The sequence below is a fragment of the Sus scrofa genome, chromosome 13, assembly GCF_054392235.1.
Source record: "Sus scrofa isolate SSC_HxYL_T2T_F1_AM1 chromosome 13, Sscrofa_HxYL_maternal_Yorkshire_Landrace_v2.0, whole genome shotgun sequence".
Classification (NCBI taxonomy): domain Eukaryota; kingdom Metazoa; phylum Chordata; class Mammalia; order Artiodactyla; family Suidae; genus Sus; species Sus scrofa.
The window spans coordinates 166,138,673-166,157,012 of NC_139395.1; the positions used below are offsets into that span (position 1 = coordinate 166,138,673).

Consider the following 18,340-nt stretch of genomic DNA (forward strand, 5'->3'; position numbering starts at 1 on the left):
AAGTTTCTTCCTGGAGTTATTGTGAAAATCAAATAAGATAAAGCAATTTAAGATTACAGGCAAGGACCAGCCCCTAGCAGTCAAAGAAGATTAGCTGCTCATGGTGTTTGTGGAGTTTGATACAGTTCAATGCAGGAAGTGGGGCGTCAGGCCCATGACCCCACAGAATCACCTCGAATTCACTGCCATGCCAATGTCTGTAAACCGGGGGCAGCACAAAGACAGAACTCTGTGTGTGTGTGTGTGTGTGTGTGTGTGTGTGTGTTGAGAGAGAAAGAGAGACAGAGAGAGATAAAAAGACAGAGATTGACCCTGGGAAGCAGGAAATTCACTCCACCTATGTCTTCTCTCTGACACCTACCAGATGACTGTAATACTTCATCCACTTTTCACCCTTTTTGTCTCACCCTAATACTTGGCCTGGACAACATGGAGTTTCTAGAACTGTTCACATTCCTCTGCCACATCCTCCAAAATTCAATAGAGTATGGTAGACGAACACAGCTGTGTGAGTCATGCCTAAGAGTGAGAGACACTTTTAGAAAAACCAATTTAGGAGCTCCCGTTGTGGCGCAGCGGAGACGAATCTGACTAGGAACCATGAAGTTGCAGGTTCGATCCCTGGCCTCGCTCAGTGGGTCGGAGATCCGGCATTGCCATGAGCTGTGGTGTAGGTCGCAGACGCGGCTCAGATCTGGCGTTGCTGTGGCTCTGGTGTTGCTGTGGCTCTGGTGTAGGCCGGCAGCAACAGCTCTGATTAGACCCCTGGCCTGGGAACCTCCATATGCCATGGATGTGGCCCTAAAAAAAAAAAAAAAAAAGACCAAAAAACCCCCACTTTGATGAGATACTGTTGACATACAAAGAACTGTACATAATTTGTGTATACCATTTTATGAGTTGGAGATATGTGTATCTCCATGAAACCATCACCACAATCTACGCCATTAATATATCCATCACCTCTAAAAGTTTCCTCCTGCCTTCTTAGTTATTATTTGTAAGTATTTTTTTGTGTGTGCTAACATGTAACAGCTACCAACTTAGCAAGTTTTTAAGTACACAATACAGTAGGGAGTTCCTATGTGGTACAGCAGGTTAAGGATCTGGTGTTGTCACAGTGGCTTGAGTCACTTCTGTGACATGGGGTTTGATCCCTGGCTGGGGAGCTTCCACATGCGATGGAAGCAACCAAAAAAAGGAAAAAAAAGAAAAAAAAAAAAAAAAAGAAAAGAAAACCAGCTCAGTGGCTGGCTCAGTGGTCACTGAGGAGATGCTGCTATAATCCCCAACAGTGCAGTGGGTTAAAGGATCCGGCATTGCATAGGTCACAACTGTGGCTCGGATGCAGTCCCTGGCCCAGGAACTTCCATATGCTGCTGGTGCAGCCATAAAAAAAAAAAAGTGCAGTAGCATGAGCTATATGCACTTTGCTGGGCAGTAGATCTCTAGGACTTATTTATCTTGTATAACTGAAACTTTGTACCCTTAGACTGAAAGCTCCCCATTTCTGCCTTCCTCCCCACCCCAGCAACCACCATTCCACTCTCTGCTTCTATGAGTTAGACTATTTTAGATGCTTCATATATATGGTATCATGTATTATTTGCCCTTCTGTGTCTGCCTTATTTCACTTAGCATAATATCCTCCTGGTTTATCCATATTGTCAAAAATGGCAGAATTCCCTTCTTTTTTAAAGCTGAAAATTTCCATTGTATGTATATGCCACATTTTCTTTATTCATCAGTCAATGGACATTTAGGTTGTACCCACGCCTTGGTGATTGTGAGTAATGCTGCAATGAACATGGGGTGCAGATATCCAAGAGCCTTATCTTAATTCCTTTTGAGGATATACCCAGAAGTGGGATTACTAGATTGCATAGTATGTTATTTTTAATTTTTAGCAACACTTCCAAATTAATTTCCATAGTGGCTGCAAAAATTCACATTCCTACCAATAGTGTAGCAGGGTTCTTTTTTCTCTACAATATACTCAAAAAACGTTCTCATGTCAAAGTCCACTGGATATGTTTCTTTTTCTTTTTTAGTAAATACTTGAAATTCATTTATCGGAAAGTCAATTTCCCTAAAAATTGCCCCCAAGCTTGTATGTCCTTCTCTGCTCCCGGTGTTGGTCAATAACGGCATCATAAACCCAGAGCTCATGCTGGGAACTTGCAAGTCATTCTTGATCCTTCCTTTACCACCCACACTCGCTCGCCGGGTTCCTGTAAATCTAACTCCAAAACATCAAGCCCACGTTCTTTTTACTTCTGCAGTGACTTCCTCAGTTCAATCATTATTTCTATGTTCTCACTGGACTTAATTGTCAAAGCCTTTTCACTGGATTTCCTACATCCAGCAGAGCCCTCCCACAGGGTGGCAGAGATCTAACACTACACATTTCTGCTTAAGATCCTTTTAGGGTGCTCTGTGGTCTACAAAATGAAGTCAAAATAACATGGCCAAGGATGTCCCTGCTATGACCTGTCCTCCCCCTTAACCTTATCTCCCACCACAGCACCCTTTGCATCTTGTGCTCTGATTACACCAAGTTACTGGTCATTTCCCAGGAGAACTCTTCCAAGACTACATACTTTCCCACCTGAAATTCCTTTGCTAGAACTTTGCTACTCGAAGTATGGTCGGTGGACCAGCATAACTGGCATCACCCAGGAGCTTATTACTGAATCCGAATTCACATTTTAACGAAATCCTCAGGTGATTCTTGTTCACACTAAAATGGTAGAGTACTGCCTAGAATGTTCTTTCCACCTACTTTGCCCATCTCACTGGTTCTCACCCAAAAGATCTAAGGCCCCCGTTTTTTATAAATTAAAAAAGTAAACTGCACCTTACTATCTTGCAGCAAGAGTCATGACTAACATATCCACACTCATAATTTTTAAAAATCCCATATAATACTTTAAGTGTAATATGAAAATAGGCAAGCAATACAGAATAAAATATGTGTTTCTGTATGTAAATGCTGGCACGACTATACTCAAAGACATAAGAAATGTTTGCCTAGAATTACTGGGGTTTGATAGATACAAATGAATCAGTTCAGGTGTATTGTATCCGTGACATAAATACCATGAGCAGCAATGAGATGTCAGTGATGCGACTTTTCAGGATGGCAAATGACTCTTGGCAAAATTCCAAATAGAGCAAAAACACAAGCTTTCCTTGACTCACAAGGGAGTCATATTCCTGGAAATGCAGTTTTTATTAAAACTTTGCAAAGCATACTTTGTGTTTAAGTGACATGATTTGGGTTTTAAGATCAGATCCTTTTAACTAGATTTTCATCCAGATGAATATCTGGTGTGTGTCACTTAGACATCATGTTGGATGCAGGGTCTTCAGTCACACAGGACTGCGCATAGCAGGACATCTAGCATCTCTGGGCTTCTTCCACTAAATATCAGCTCAAAAAAAAAAAAAAAAAAAGGAGTTCCCGTCGTGGCGCAGTGCTTAACGAATCCGACTAGGAACCATGAGGTCACGGGTTCGGTCCCTGCCCTTGCTCAGTGGGTTAACGATCCAGCGTTGCCGTGAGCTGTGATGTAGGTTGCAGACGCGGCTCGGATCCTGCGTTGCTGTGGCTCTGGCGTAGGCCAGTGGCTACAGCTCCGATTAGACCCCTAGCCTGGGAACCTCCATATGCCCTGGGAGCGGCCCAAGAAATAGCAAAAAGACAAAAAAAAAAAAGGAGTTCCCCTCATGGTGCAGTGGAAAAGAATCTGACTAGGAACCATGAGGTTGTGGGTTCGATCCTTGGCCTTGCTCAGTGGGTTAAGGTCGTGAGCTGTGGTGTAGATTGCAGACATGGCTTGGATCCCGTGTTTCTGTGGCTGTGGCTGTGGTGTAGGCCAGCAGCTGTAGCTCTGATTCAATGACTAGCCTGGGAACCTCCATCTGTGGGTGCAGCCCTAAAAAGCCAAATACATACATACATACATACATACATACGTACATACCAGAGCTGTCCTCCCATCAGTGATCAAGAGCAATGCTCCCTAAGATTTTCAAACTCCTGGAGAAGGCAATACCTGTCCTGCTGAGATTGTTGATTGGCCTAACCCACTCTAGAGCTTCCTCGAGGCCTCAGTCATTCTCCCCATGTCCCGCTCTCCATCTCTGGTGCGCCCAGGCTCTTTCCTTCTATGGCCCTGTAGCCCCCCTGAATATAATCTGGCCCAGCCCCTTGGAGTGTAGGAGAGCAGGTGTGTAGGGCAGGAACATGCCTCAGTCACCTTTGTATCTGCCCAGGAAATCACACAATCTGAAACCGAACAAATGTTCAACAGGAGTCGCTTAAAAAAAATGACTTAAAAAACACAAAATGAAATAAAAAGAACAACTCTGAGACTGTAGATTAGAGATATTGCCATCCATAACAATTGAGTGTTTTCTAATATATCTACTTTACCCTGACATGATAAAAACAACCCTCTTCTCAAATAGGCAATTTGAAATTAACATCATGGGGGCTTTTTTCCCACGAACGTATTGAGTACAATACTTAGGCCCTGAGGAAATTTACTGCTAAAATATATACCCCTTTAGTTCAGATAGTAAATAGAATAGGTCTTGAATATATTTGTACTTTTAGGGTGGGTTGTGGGGATAGTGATAAAAAATTAAAATGCAAATATTCCTGGCAGGTGTAATACTTAAGCATGACAACATATACATCTGCCTGGCTCCCTGTACCACAGTATGTCACAGCTCTTGGCACATCCAGGCAGGGAATAAGTGTTCATCGAATGAACTAATGCAGGCATATATAAATGAAATGGCCTATATTTCCATTTGTTCCAAGCTTCGGAATTTTTATTAAAATTATAAGCTTTAGGGAAGTGAAATGTGTTAAGAAAAGCAAACGAGAAGGGTTTTCCTTCCCTCCTGGAGTGAATGCGGTTTTTGAGACTCGGGAGACTTATGGTCAGGGAACGCTGTGACCTCCCAGACCTTAGCACAAAGGTAGCCTTTTTTGTTTTCCTCCTTCTCATCCCAGGTTTCACGAGCTGGTGCCAGCTGAGTCTAGATGGTGCACGCTTTACACTCGAATGAAACACTTCCTGCCCTCCGTTCTGGGAGCTCCACTCTGCTGCCTCCATCTGCTGCTCTGATAAATGCTCATATTTTAAATATATTACTATCAGCTCAATCCCAAAGTGGTTTGCCAGCTCTCCACACAGCAAACAACCCCACTGGCACCGAGCCACTTCTTGGGTAGAAAGAATTTGGGCAGACAGAAGACAAATCTCCCAGGGAGGAGAGATGAGAGAGAAGAGGGAGGAAATGGCCTGGAGGATCGAATGGCAAAGACCCCCGTCTGTGTCCTGTGGGTCCCCAGAGGTCATCTGGGGTATGTATGCAAAGGGTGAGCGGGTCCGAAGCATAGCTGTTCTGAGAGTAGAGCAGAGGTGAAGTCGAAGAAGATGCTTTGCTTTTTCTCTGAAAACAAATTGAACATTCTTAGCCTGGTCGGCTGACAACCCTCCATTATGAATAACCTCCAGGAAACTAAGATACACAGGAATTTGCCTCCAGCCCTCAAAGCCTCCTCAGGCACATACACCACTTATGCCACACTTCCAAGTCCCCCTGCTAGTTTCAGCTGGCAGTTGTCTCCCTTTCAATGTTTCTTCCTTCCTGCAACTGATCTCTAGCTAACATAATCACTAATTGCACTTGAGAAAGGCAGCGTAATGCGGCGTGGAAGGTCTCCCAGAAGAACACAATCTCTGCAGAAGCCACTAGGGTAGCTGCTCCTTCTCTCAGAGGTGTGGAATCATAGAATGAATATCAGGGCTAGAAGGAGACTTAGGGAACACCTGAGCCAATCCTTTTTGTAAAGGCCTCTTAAATTTTCATTTCCCAAACTGACTCCTGATACCCCTCCCCCCAATCCTACACCAAATCTCCCCACTGAGTTTTCTCTATTTATTTCAGTAGGAATTCCATTTCTCTTTGCTGAACCTCAAAACTTTGGCATCACCTTTGGTTTCTCTCCTTGGTTTTTCCCATACCCCACATCTAGTCTGACAGTAAGTCCTGTGGGCTTTTTGCTAACATCTCTGCTAAAACCCTGGTCCAAGCCATTTTCTTCTCTCTTGTGGATTGTTGCAACAACCCAAGGATCAGCGTGGGCCAAATCTGGCCTGACACCTGGTTTTGCAAATAAAGTTTCATTGAAACACAGCCACACTCATTAGTTCACTTTGTGCTAGAACAGCATCCACCATCAAGGATTCACAACAGAGATCTCATGATCTGCTAAGGACATCTACCATCTCTGGACAACCCCAGGACAGGCGAACCTAGATAGCCTCTTGAATTGAAGGTGGGATATATTACTGCCCTTCAAAACTCTCACTCAAAATAAAAGTTAAGTCTTATAAGGCCCTATGTGAACTGCCCCCACCCCGCCGTGATCTTCTGACCTTATGCCCTACTGTTGTCCCCTGTGCTCACTCTCATGTGACCACACCATCCATCCTCTCACCCCCAGACCCCTCTACCTTTCCCACTCCATGCTCTAACCAGGCAGGCTCCTGTTGCAGGACCTGCATTTACTGTTTCCTCCAGTGGAAATGAGCTTTGATGGACATCTGTGGGGCTTCCTTACTCCTTACTCACTTTTATTCAAATGTCACCTTCCAGTGATCCTTTTCTGACCACCTTATTTTAAAGGGCACTCCCTCCCCATCAGCCGCTCTCATTACTTTATTCTTCTCCAGAGCCTTTCTCACCAGTTAATGTACCACACTTGCCTTACGTATTGTATCTGTTGTCTCCTCCACCTCCTCACTAAAATACAAGCTCCTTAATGGCTGGGTCCTGTCTGGTCTGTCATCCAGATACACCCAAGTGCCTAGGCATGAACTTAGGTGTTCAATACATATTTTTAAATAACTAGATACTCCTTGGAAATAGTGATACTATGGCAAATGTGAAATGTACCAGTGTCCCAGCAAGGCTTTCTACAAACACCCCTACCCAGGAAAGAAAATCTAAGAGCTCCTGGCAGAAATGACCTGTGGACTCAGGCAGCCACCTTATTCCCCACTTCCTCACTTTTCTTTTTCTATCTCATTCCCTACCATGTAATTAGTGTCCTCCTGCTATTCCTTGAGTCTATGGCAATAGTTTCTACAGTATTTCACACCTCTCTTTTCCACATATTGTTATTAAAACCTATCTCTCTGGCTTCTATTACCAAAAGACTCTGGCTTGTTCTCTTCTAAGCTGATAAACTCATTAAAGCCCAAATATTAATGAATAATAATGTCTCTACCACCTAGAAAATAATTTGCATTTAAACAACTTTCAGTGCCTGAATCCAAAGATGCCTGTGATGTGGGAATTCCCAGCAGGCAAAAGGCCTGGGCCAGCTGGGGTGGTCATGAAGAGGGCCCTAGAGCAAAATCAAATCACAGCCCACAGGCAGCTGTCCACTTAGCCTCTACAAGGTGAGGCCATGCGTATCCCCATCAGAGCATGTGTGTGCACAGATACGCAGGCATCAATGAGAGGCACCAAGAATCTTTTAACTTGCATGGAAATGAGTCTGTCACTTGTGATACATGTACACACGTCCATATATTACTATTGATTCTTCCCTTGGTGCTTTGATAGCTTTTCATCTAGCTTCCAGTCCCACTGGCATAAATCCACTTCTCGGGGAGGAAAACAAGGCTGTATAGGCATAGGCTCAGCCCCCCAAAGAGAGGAGATGGGGAAAGGGGGGTGACTGTGGAGCACAAATCACCAGCACATTCCAGTGGCTTTCTGGGGCCACACTGACCATGCTCCAAAATGCAGTGAGGGTTCTGAGAGTGGAGAGGAGGAAGAGACTGAGAAATGCAACCTCTTCACCAAAATAAATAAATAAATAAATAAAAGGGGGCAAAGAGTAAACTTCCTGTTCACAAGAGCTTGTGCTATGCAAGGAAACCAGCGGACTTTCTCGGGCAATCTGGTACTGCCAGACAAAATTAAAGGAATCATCTGAACAACTGAAGAAGGGGAATGTATCCGTTAGTAAATCTGACTGACTGGTCCATCAAGAGCCCTTTCTCTGTCTCCAGAGAAAGGACCGCTCAGACAAACCCCTTGCACAACCTCTCAGGGACAGAGCAGGTTAAGACCAGCCCTTTGCCTTCGTTTGCCAGAAATGGTTCTGGGTGATCTAGCCCACATAGCTGTTGAACATGAACACATCATTTTCTTTTGAATTAGAGACTCCCCTACTTTACACACTGCCCCATAGGTGCCTCTGAATTTGTCATCTGGTGAAGTGGGTACTGCTCTGTCATTCCTCCTGGGATGCTACCCCAGTTTCCTTTACTTCATTCTCTAGAAAAGAAGCACAGTTCTCTAGCCATCTGGAAGATTTCTACATTTTATCAAAGTGGCATCCTGCAAGTGGAAACTCACAAGAGATTAGCACAGATTTCCAGTCCTAAGTACTATGATGGACACACAAGAAAGGCCTTGGTAAACAGTAAAATCCATCTCAAACTCCTTGTAAACTGACTAAATATAGAACTAAAGAGATTCTCAAGCCACTTGGAAGTACATGTCCATTTCGCTCAGAACAAGGTTAGATATGTTGTCCTTCACCATGAGACGTCAGAGAAACCCTGCATGTGGGAGGCTTCTCGTGTAGCTGCCATGATTCTGTTTCCTGGATGCTGCCACAGACAGGCTAGTACTTGTGACTTACAGTTAATACAAAATGCCCAGAGGGCCAGGAGATAACCAGGATCCCAAGGATTCTCCACTGCACTACAGGCAGGTCTTTCCCCACCAATTAAAAGGGGACAGAAGAGTTGATGATATTTTTACCAAGATGGATGAACTCCTAGGGAGGCCACCTGACTTCTGAGATCAAACCCTAAGCCGGTGGCTCCCAAAACTTTCCTGTGCACCAGAATCTCCTGGAAGACTCCCTGAAACACAGATTGCTAGGCACCACTCCAGAGGTTCTGGGGAAAGGTCCAAGAGTGCATTTCAGCAAGTTTCCAGGGGCTGAGGATGCTGCTGATCCAGGTACCACACTTGGAGAACCATCCCTTTAAGCACAGCATTTTGATTACTTTTCCTTTTCCTCCTACTATTGGGGTTCATGGGGCCTGTGGTTGGGGAGAGAGAGAGTAGAAGTTGCAGCTGCAGCAGCAGCAGGAGCAGTTGGTACATGGGAGCCTTCCAGTCCAGGCTGCAATTCAAGACAGACAGATAAGTGAGGTTAAAGGCACATAGAATCAAGCAACCTTTCTCATGATTCCAAATACGTACATCTGTCTCATCTGGCAGTTTGATCCTCGTTTATCCACCTCACTTTTAAAGCCCATCTGATGATAGTTTCAGTCCCTGGCCCACACCCATAGCAATTAGACCAGTATTAGAGAAAAGGAAATTGGCAGATGTGCCCAGAGAACTCATGTACCATCAACAAGCAAACTTCATGAGGCAGTGTCGTGAATAATTTTGCACTGTGGCCATGATAGGGCAGGGAGGAACACACCTGAAGAGTCCTGGTTTAGGTGGAGAACAAAGGTTCCTCAGCAGATATTCCTGGCTGCTGCAGGTGCAGAATTCTTCTGAAACTGGTGACAAGACTGTGAGCCTGAAATGAACACAGCTCCTCTGCAGCTCATTTCAAAGGATACCCATGTGCTCTAGCATTCATTCTTTTTCTTCTGGAAAACTTGTCCCTCTAAGGAAACAAAAGGCTGCCTTTAAAATCTATTTATTTCTACACCTTGGCCCCAAAGAGAAACAACAGGCAGTAAAATGTTGCCAGTGGAGTTGGGACTAAGAGGGACAGTGAGCCGGCAAAGTGGTTTTGGTTAACACCAGTCTTCAAGGGTGTTTTGTATGTGAGGCAAGAAATGGAGAGCTGCATAAGTTGCCGGAAATATCTCTGAAGGGCTGGACTGTGGTCATTAAATACTTCAGATGCTATCCCTTCAGGAGAAATGACACATTTATTTCTATTCTTGTTACATTCCCTTTGTAGATCAGCTGGGGCTCTGCTGGGCTCCATCTTCACTCCAGGACCCAGGCAGAGGGAGCAGCCACTGTCTGGAGCACAGCTGATTGTAACGGGGAAGGGACAGATAGAGTGGCAAATCCCATGCTAGGTCTTACACTTTTGCCCAGAATTAGCACACTTTACTGTCTCTAGTGGGTTGACTAGTATCTCTTCCAAATTCGTGTCCACTCCTGAAATCTAAGAATGTGAATTTATTTGGAAATGGGGTCTTGGCAGATGCATTTAGTTAAAGGATCTGGAGATGATACCATACCAAATACAGGATGGGCCCTAAGTCTAATGACTGGTGTCCTTATACAAAGAAAGAACAACAGAGGGAGCAGAAGGCTCTCTGGAGACAGAGGCAGAGAGTAGAGTGCTTCAGCTCACACCAAGAAACTCCAAGGATTGTTAGGATCTACCAAAAGCTTAGAGGAGATAAGAACAGATGCTTCTTCAGAGCCATCAGAGAGAGCATGGCTGTGCTGACACCATGACTTCAGACTTCTAGAATAAATTTCTCTTGTTTTAAGTCTCCTCATTTATGGTAATTTGTCAGGGGAGACCTAGACATGAATGCACCAGAAAAGTCAGCCATAGCCAATTTCAAGGGGATGGGAAGGGACAGTCCATCTGTGCTGAATATTCTCCCCTTGGAGCAACCCTCTACCCTTCCATTCTCTGCTGAGCTTGCAAAGCTGAACTTCAAGAATTGCCTAAGCAGACCCCTTCCCCTCTGGCTTCTGGCTGAGAATCGCTCTCAGCAGAGGAGTTCAGAGGGTGGAAGAGAGTGAAATCTGACTGCTCACTTTGGCACCTTCCTCCGAGCCAGGCTGCTAGTGGCTGTGTTCTTCTACCAAAGGTCAAAGCTCCTGCCCACCCCCCCCCCAAAAAAAGGGAGTTCCCGGTGTGGCGCAGTGGTTGGCGAATCCAACTAGGAACCAAGAGGTTGCGGGTTCGGTCCCCGCCCTTGCTCAGTGGGTTAACGATCCGGCGTTGCCGTGAGCTGTGGTGTAGGTTGCAGGCACAGCTTGGATCCAGCGTTGCTGTGGCTCTGGCGTAGGCTGGCAGCTACAGCTCCGATTGGACCCCTAGCCTGGGAACCTCCATATGCCGCGGGAGCGGCCCAAGAAATAGCAAAAAGACAAAAAGGACAAAAAAAAAAAAAAAAAAAAAAAGCTCCTGCCCAATAGCCCTTTTTCAATGCCTTCTTTCTTGTTCTGGGAAACACTTCTTTCTCTTGCACCTCCAGACAGACCAAGGGACGTGGAGGCAACAGTGATTGTTAGCTGATAAATTTCACCATTCCTTATTGGTTTCTCACCTCCACCCACATTCTTGTTAATAGCCCCCTTATTGATCTCTTCTAGATCACTTCATTGGAGTGTGCTACCTGCTTTTTCCTGATGTCCAGTGGAACCCATAGTGGGGAGGTAGGAGGAGAATCGGAAATTGGGTGGACACAGTGGTGATGACCTCAATAAGTTGAGAAGCAGCACTAGGGAAACAATAGTGGGAACTGCGGTGAATGACAGGTGATACAATTGCTTTGCTCCCACTAGTCCTTCTCTCTAGCAGAGGAAGGGGTGTGAGCTCTGAAGCAAGGTTCAAACTCCAGCTCTACCATCTATTACTTGTGATATAAACCTCTCTGAACCTCACTTTCTTCACATGCATAACACTTCCCTTACTGGGCTGTTATGAGGATTGAGGGACATAAATATGAAAGGAATAATGCCTCCCAAAGGTTTTCAAGCCCTAGTCCCTGGGAATATGCGAATATGTTACTTGACATAGCAAAAGAGACTTTTCGGGTGTGATTAAGGTTACAGATCTTAAAATAGGGAGATTATCCTGGATTACTGAGGGGCCCAGTCTAATCACTTGAGCACTTAAAAGTAGACGAGGAAGGCAGAAGAGTCAGTCATAGAAAAGTGGCAGAAGAAGGAGAGGCAGATGGAATACAACAAAAGGATTTTGTGTACTCTTGCTAGTACTGACATGTTTTGAGACTACATGCAACTGTGCACAGTGACCCAAAAGAGCCTCTAGATGCTAAGGAGACCCCTTATGTGTCAGCCAGCAAGGAAATGTGTATTTCTGTCCTATAGATACTGAATTCTGCCAACCACCTGAAAGATTCTGGAAATGGCTTCTCCCCTCCAGCCTCCAGAAGGCAAAGGAGCCCAGTCGACACCTCGATTTTGGCCTTGTGATACCAGAAGGAAAGAAACCAGCCGAACCTACTGGACTTCTGACCTGCAAAACTGTGAGATAATAAATGGGTGCTGTCTTAAGGCCCTAAGTTTGCAGTTATATGTTCTGGTAGCAGTAGGAAATAGCACACTAGTGTGGTGAGGTCTTGGTACATAGTGTGATACACTACATGTGTGTTATCTGACCTCAAAGAGACAAGTGAGGTAAGATACACGGGACTTTCCCAAGACCCCAAATATTACATGCTGTTAAAGAATAAGCCTGAGGCAATTTTCCACCCTCATGTAGAAGCTGCCTTTCTCTAGTGCTGAGTCTGGGCCCCCTGCAGGAGTCGCCTCCAGCAGCAGCAGCAGTGGCATCAAGCTGTGTTTCTCCCTGACCACGGCCAAACAAGTCTGTGCACATCTGACATCCACAAGGAAATTCACACCAGATCAGACTGTCATCTCTCTAACAGGACATTACTTACCGAAAACCTTCAGGCCTACCTACTACCTCCCACCTGGAGGTAGTTTCTCTCTCAGATCTTTGCCCCTGATTGAAGAACAGGAGAGGAAGAGGTTCATTTCCTGCTGCTGGAGGTCTCCTTCTGTTTCCCTAAGCCAAATAGCCAAAGCTATGTCCCTAACCCCACGTCAACATCTTCCAGCTACCTAAACAACCAAACCCCATCCTTGCCCAGAGAACACAAACCCTCACTGCTACATGGCTTTATTTAATGACTGGGGTTCCTATGCTTTAATAACTGGGTCAAGTTGAAATAACACCCCAGGACACTAGTTCCTGAGCCAGGTGACAGAGGTGTGAGTCCCTCAGCATTCAATCACCAATGCCATATGCAGAAGAGCAATAGCACTAAGGACTACCCACTGGGCACAGACCTGTGTCTCTAGCTTGAATCAAAATTGGAGATAGTTCGGAGTTCCCATCACGGTTCAGTGGAAACGAATTATGACTAGCATCTGTGAGGACGAAGGTTCGATCCCTGACTTTGCCCAGTGGGTTAAGGATCTGGCATTGCCATGAGCTGTGGTGTAGGCCAGCAGCTCCAGCTCCAATTTGACCACTAGCCTGGGAACCTCCATATGCCACAAGTGCAGCCCTAAAAAAGACAAAAAAAAAAAAAAAAAAATTGAAGATGGTTTGCAAACCCACAGTACTTTTTCAGACCAGCAATTGGTGATCCTTTTGAAATAATTTTTGAAATCATTTCTAGGAGACCCATCTCAGTATAAGAAGAGTGTAATGATAGGAACTAATAGTGATTGTGTGCTCACTGAGTACTTGCTCTACGTAACTGTGAAAGTGTTCACTTATTAAATTCTCTAGGAAATTCGAAGAGTTAATTGTTAGTATTTTTAATCATTTTATCATCTAACTTTAAAAAATGAGGAAACCAGGGCTAAGAAAAGTTAAGTAACTAGTCCAAGGTTAACTGGTAGCAACTAGTTAACCTGTTAAATAACTAGTCTAAGTCTGTAACCCAAACTTAGGCTAAAGTGTTTCCATATATTCCATAGCACACTGATCTCTCTTAACTGGTTGAATATACACAGAGAGCCCTTAGATATCATCCAGGCACTGTGCCAGACACTGGAGATACAAATACACCCAGAAACATTTCATTTTTTCCTAGCTAACATGATAGAAGACAGGTATGTAGAAAGACATATATATTGACACATTTTACTAGTAGCATGAACAAAGTGTAATGGAAGATGTCATTAGACTTGTAAGGTAGTGGAGAGTTATAGGAAAAAGGAAGAGTAGGGTTCAGAAAGGCTTCTTGGAGGAGGTAAAACTTGATCTTAGCCTTGAAGGATGAGTTAGAATTCTTTGGGTTGAAGAGGGAAGAAGAAAACATGGGGGAGGAGTTCTCATCCTGGCTCAGCAGAAACAAATATGACTAGCATGCATGAGGATGCAGGTTCAATCCCTGGCCTCATTCAGTGGGTAAAGGATCCAGTGTTGCAGTCAATGCACTGTGGAGTAGGTCACAGACGTGGCTCATATCCTGCATTGCTGTGGAGGTGGCGTGGGCCTGCGGCTACAGCTCCAATCTGACCCTTAGCCTGGAACCTCCATATGCCACGAATGCAGCCCTAAAAAAGACCAAAAAAAAAAAAAAAAAAAAAAAAAGAAAAGTAAACATGGGGAAAGACATATGAAGCAGAACAAACAGTGTGACTGAAGCACAGAAGCCTGAAAGTAGACTAGTCCCACCACGGAAAAGTCCATTATTTTAAGTGTAAGGTGACTGACTAGGGCATAGAAGTTAGCTAGGATCATGCTGGCCAGAAGCTTTAAAAATATAAGAATCTTCATTACAAAAATATTCAGAGACACTAGAAGAGAGATAATACTCTTTATGTACTACAACTAGCTTGATGCCTGATAGACCAAAAATTGGAACTTAGTGACAATAAAAACCTCTGGTATATCAGATAAGTGTCAGGGTTAGTTCAATAGTTCAGTTCACAGGTTTCCAGTTCATGGAAAACCTCTTTATGCAGGGTACTTTGCCAGATACTCAAAGAAAATACTCATTTGGAGTTCCCGTTGTGGTGCAGCAGAAATGAATCTGACTAGGAACCATGAGGTTGCAGGCTTGATCCCTGGCCTTGCTCAGTGGGTTAAGGATCTGGCATTGCCATGAGCTGTGGTGTAGATCTCAGATGAGGCTCAGATCTGGTGTCGCAGTGGTTGTGGTGTAGGCTGGTGGCTGCAGCTCTGATTAGACCCCTAGCCTGGGAACCTCCATATGCCGGTACGGCCCTAAAAAAACAAAAAAAAACAAAAAAAAAAAAAAAAAAAAAGAAAGAAAGAAAGAAAGGAAAAGAAAATACTTGTTCATTTATCTTTTTAACCACCATTTGTTGGTTACGTACTATGAGCCAGGCAGTGGGACTAGCAGTGAACAGGACTCATGTGGTCTCTCCCCTCATTGGGATTACAGTCTAGGAAGGAGTCACTATTGAATAGGAACACGGCCACATAAACAGGTATTTTCAATATAGTAAGGTAACTGATATGCCCCAGACATGACTAAAACAGAGAAGTGGCACTTAACCTATAAGGGTAATCCTGGGCTTTGGTCCACCATTGGATCCTTTGATGCAGGTCTGCTTCTATAGACAGGTGCATCTGGCCCTGCACAAAGCACAGACCTTGCACAGTTAGGCAGGTACAGTTCTGAGCTAACTCTCAGGAATATCAGGAACAATGTATGGCACAGCATGGAACACCAACATGGAACAAAAAAATAAAAAGTCTAGTTGAATGAAAAATTACCTAAGGACACAACTGTATCAATAAGGATACAGGATAAGGATACAACTGTATCAATATAAAATCCTAGGCAATATCACATCAATATGCACTATGTGGTAGGATGTAGATATAGTTTGAGGAAAGAATATAAAAGTAGTACTGTTACCATAGAAAGGAAAGGAATGGGGGAGCCGGCCATGAACTGAGAAGGTAAGCTTGTGAACATTTTCCTTGGCCTTGGAGTCAGACTAGTCACCATTCTCTCCCTGAGTTTGCCAGTAAGCTTCACTTCCCTCATCTGTAAAGGCAACAATGATAAAGAGTGAAGGGTCACAGTGGTTTTAGAGTTGTAAGTTTATTCATCTGTAAAGGGGAACTATAATATTATCTTTAATGTTATACAGTGACAAGAAAAAGGAGAAAAAGGGCAAAGGATTTAGACACAAAAGAAACAGACTGGAAGAGAAGTATCACATAGAACCATAGGCAATAAATTAATCATCTCTCTTTCCCTTTGTTTCCTCATCGCTAAAGTAAAGATCATAATACCCCTTCCAAGGCTGTTAGGAAGAATACTTTAGGTAATATACTTAATGTGTATTACCTCTCTTCAAAACGTTCTAAAATGCATTATTCCCTTAACTTCCATGCAAGAAAACCCCTCACATGAAGATAAGATTAGCTTAACAACAAAAAACAAACAAAACAAAACAAAAAAAACCTCACAAATGTTAAAAGGGAAACACAAACATGAGGTGGTTAGATACTAGAGAAAAGAGCCCAAGGTTATCTCAGAAAGAAGAGCATCAAACTGAAGCAGATTGCTTTGGATTGCCTCTTCTGGAATAGGCCTCCTCTTGCCTCACCATCAAAACACATCCCAACCAGATTCCCTAGGGTAGAGGTAGTCACCCAGGTGGCTTCCCCTTTACCCGATTTTTAAGCCTATTCCATTTTCTGCAGAAAGCTACATTAGGCACAAGACCTCAGCAGCTCCCAGTATAAAATAGAGCATCACTGATCTCTACCTCTGAAGGTTGGTGACAGTCCTTTCCAGTCACTCTTCAGCTTTAGGGGGGTTGGTTGATCTCAGGGACAGCTGACAGCCTTATTTAGCCAACCAGCTGCTCTGTGATACACAGTGTCCCGAATGCTCAAAGTCTGATGGATGATTCTTTTGTATCCATATAAGCAGCAGTTGGAGGAGAATCCATCAGTCCCTTTGGTAGCCTCAGGGTGTCAAGGCTGCCATTCAAATCATTACCACCATAATTATTAACCATTGTTTTAGTGAGATATCTGCCAGGCAATTGTTTTTTTTTTTTTTTTTTTTTAATCATTAAAAAACAATCAGATTTCACTGGAGCAACGCTTGCCTCAAGTCACATCAACACGTTTATTAAACCCCTTCTGTTTGCTCAGTTGAACAGGAAGTCTTAAAGAAGGGAATACTTAAAATACTCTGATTTTAAAGAATAATGCTGTAGGGAAGATGTTTACACACACACACAATTACAAGGAAGAGTTGTATAATACATACAGTATATACACACTCTTACAGAGGGTCAGAGTGGTAATTTTATTTCCTGCATTTTATCACTATAGGATGCAATGGAGGAGACGCCATGGATAGAGGATTTGGAGGAATAGAATATTGCTTTTTTTCCCCTAGCAGATAAGAGAAAAACAACCAAGGGAGCAGGGAGGATATGCACCCCATTAGAGCAGCCACCAGAGCATGACTTTTTGACAAGTTTTCATCATTTCGGATAAATGTTAAAGGGCTTTTGCTTCAGAATGCTGTGTCTGATTCGGTGAGATACTCAAAGGCCTTGTCCATATTGCGACTTGGAGCCACACTTTGAACCCATTTTTTCAAGCAAGCTAAACGCAAACAGTGCAGAGGAGTGCACATGGTGAGGTCACAAACCCGGCTCCATGACATTGCAGGAAAGAACGTCTTGGATACACCTGCTAACATTTTAGACCATGCTTGATTTCCCCTGGGGTTTCGGCATTAACTACATCTCAAAGTGTTTACCATCACTGGTGGAGCTTGAGTAATCCTGTTTAAAGGTTGAAAACACTACCAAACAAGGCCAAAAAGAGAGTAAAAAAGATAGTCAAAAACAGAACCAAAGATCCGCCAGGAAAACAAAAGCAGACGGGGGCAGAACCGAGGAGAGAGCTGGAGCCCAGGAGCAGCAACTGGAAGTTCCCGGCGGCCAGGCACCCACCGTCATCCTGCCCTCGGAGTGGCGCCCTCGCCCGCGTGGGAAGCATAGAGCCGTCCCCCGGCGGTGTGTGCTTTCTGTGGCAGGCCTTGGAGCTCAGGGGAAATGGGCAGAGGCGAGAGGCGTATAGGCGTCGAGGTCGAAGCGCGCGGGAGGACGTCGGACGCCCGGTAAAGAGAGATCAGGGGCTCCTACGGGGGCCGAGGCTCCTAAGTCTGGGTAAACAGCACCTGGGCGGGTTCCTGAAGTGTGAGAGTGGAAGTGAAAGCAGGACAGGACGAGGGGAAGGAGGGCGCCAGGGGGCGGGGGGCGGGCGCTACGAGAGGAAAAAAGGGAACAACGGACAGGGATGCGGGCGCAATGAGATCCCCGCGTGAGCCTGAGAATATACGCTCAGCCTCCAATAGGGGACCGGTACGGGGAAAACGGGGCGTGACCCGGCCGTCCTGCGCGCGCCACTGGCGAGGAGCAGGCGGGAGCCAGTACTTGAAGCGGATAGTCGGAAGGGCGCCGCGTCAACAGCCGCGGCAGCCGGGCGGGGGCGAAGCTGAGTGCGCGTGCGCCG

At 44.7% G+C, this 18,340-nt stretch overlaps 1 protein-coding gene and 1 long non-coding RNA gene across 5 annotated transcripts in view; one reads left to right on the forward strand and one right to left on the reverse strand.

Annotated features, from left to right (window-relative positions):
- Positions 1–4,814: 4,814 nt before the first annotated feature.
- Positions 4,815–18,113, reverse strand: LOC106505814 (uncharacterized). 2 transcript variants are annotated; one of them, XR_014824913.1, is made up of 4 exons: positions 17,779–17,873; positions 15,708–15,839; positions 9,545–9,736; positions 4,815–9,235 (listed from the first exon to the last, which is right to left on the reverse strand). It is a non-coding gene; the product is annotated as an uncharacterized LOC106505814 (long non-coding RNA). The 2 variants fall into 2 exon arrangements; XR_002337926.2 differs by lacking the exon at positions 15,708–15,839 and having other exon boundaries at positions 17,779–18,113.
- CD47 (CD47 molecule) overlaps positions 17,874–18,340 on the forward strand; it is a 59,677-nt gene continuing 59,210 nt past the window's right edge. For all 3 annotated transcript variants that reach the window (XM_084987037.1, XM_084987038.1, XM_084987039.1), the window contains exon 1: positions 17,874–17,945. The gene's annotated coding sequence lies outside the window, so the exon portion shown is untranslated. The remainder of the gene's footprint in view (positions 17,946–18,340) is intronic.